Source organism: Nicotiana tabacum, chromosome 24, assembly GCF_000715075.1.
Source record: "Nicotiana tabacum cultivar K326 chromosome 24, ASM71507v2, whole genome shotgun sequence".
In the NCBI taxonomy this organism is placed as follows: Eukaryota; Viridiplantae; Streptophyta; class Magnoliopsida; order Solanales; family Solanaceae; genus Nicotiana; species Nicotiana tabacum.
This window is the reverse complement of record NC_134103.1, coordinates 63115174-63117081: the sequence shown is the minus strand read 5'-3', so window position 1 is coordinate 63117081 and position 1908 is coordinate 63115174. Positions and strand designations below refer to the sequence as shown.

At 38.7% G+C, this 1908-nt stretch overlaps 1 non-coding gene across 1 annotated transcript; it reads left to right on the top strand.

Annotated features, from left to right (window-relative positions):
• The first annotated feature begins 549 nt into the window (after positions 1-549).
• Positions 550-656, top strand: LOC142178635 (small nucleolar RNA R71). The gene has a single exon (XR_012706906.1). It is a non-coding gene; the product is annotated as a small nucleolar RNA R71 (small nucleolar RNA).
• The last annotated feature ends 1252 nt before the right edge of the window (positions 657-1908 follow it).

Here is a 1908-nt window from a genome sequence, read left to right as displayed (position 1 = left end):
TGTTCAGCTTATGGTGGTCTATATTGTTGTTGAGGAGCTTATGGCATGTCCTGATTCTCAGTACCTTGATTTCCACTCCATGAGAAGTTTGGGTGGTTCCTTCAGTTTGAATTGTAAGTGTTCTTATACTAGTTTGCCTGGCCTCGATTTGCATTACCCACAAATCATACTGACTCTGGATTTGCTAGGCATAGATCACTCGTGCGACCCTCCCCACAAACTTCACAAAATACATGTACTTGTTGCACTGGCTGGACTTGATGTTTATTGAGAACCATGGCTATCTTATTGAACTGGTTGGCCAATGTAGCAACCTGTGCTGATAATGCAAAAACAACATCTAGCTCAAGGGCCCCCTCATTTTTGTGGACTGTATGTCTGTCCGTTTCTCCTTGCCAATCAAGATTACTTTTGGAGAATTTGTTCAACAATGAATAAATTTCATCAAAGCTTTTCTACAACACTTGACCACCGGCTGCAGCATCAACCACGATAATAGTTTTCGCGTGTAGCCCTTCTATGAAGGTATGATCCAATGCCTCATTAGTTTTATTATGATGAGGATAATCTAGAAGCAGCCCCTTGAACCTCTCCCAGACAGAATATAAAGACTCGCCTTTCTTCTGTTTAAAAGAGACTATCTCACTTCTAATTTTTGCAGTTTTTCCTTAAGGGAAGAATCGTGTTAAGAATTTACGAGCCAGATCATTCCATGATATAAAAGAGTTAGCCGGTTCTGCCTTCAACCATATCTTTGCTTCACCCAACAGAGAGAGAGAAAATAGTATGAGCCTCACATAGTTCGGTGTAACTCTGTTTGTGATATAAGTATCACTGATCTCCAAAATTTTAGAATGTATTGTCGTAAATCCTCGTGTGGAACACCCATAAACTCCCCATTCGCATGTAGTAGCTGGATCATGCTCTGTTTCAGCTCAAAGTGCCTAGTGATTCTAGGCTTCACAATGCTGGAGGTGACATTGGCAATGCTAGGCATCACCACCTTTTGTACCATCAATGGTTGCCCGTCTGCCATCTCCACAGGTAGTTGAACAAGTGCCTGAATATTATCTGTGTCCCTTGCTTCTCTCAACCTTCTGTGAAATGTTCTCTCAGGTTCTGGGTCAAAGACTTGAAGTCTATCTTGGCTCCAGACCCTTCGCATTCAAGCAAATTTCCTGAGATCAGAGCAACCAATAAGAAATGTTAGACTTAACGAAATAAACAACAAAAGTTAAAGCTAGTGAAGTAGTCAGTATTCAAGTCCCTGACAATGGTGCCAAAAACTTATTTCTCCCAAATACACACAAGTATACGTGATCAACAAGTAATATAATGATAAGTAGAGTGTCAAACCTACATAGACTTGTGTTTAACTACCGATCAATTTCAACTCAAATTGTTATTCAGTCAAGTCGATCAAAGTTCAGTTCGTATTATTAATAATAAGCAGCAAAATTAATAATTAACTAACTCAGCAAGTAGAAAGTTGGTTTTGTTGAAAATTCAGTGGAGATAAACATTCCAAGGTTATGATCGATTCACCAATCCTACTGTGTTCTAGCTAACTCCCTTTTTCATGCAATTCGCTTATGGTTGCTAATTAATCGAGTAAAGTGTACTTGTAGTATTCTCCCGAATTACTACTCGCCTAGACCAAATAGATTAACGCCTATATATTCCTATGAAATTAATCTATCAAGAACATATTAAGATCACGATATTCAATTGATCATGATGATTAGGTATATTTCTATCCTAACCACAAATCCGCCCCCCACTTTAGAGTTAAGATCATGCGCTCTTCAATTCTTCTCTAATCTACACGTAGCTTTCCCAAGGATAATTCATATAGTTGATAGAACTTTACCGTTAGCCAGACAATCAAGCAATTAACTACAGAATTGA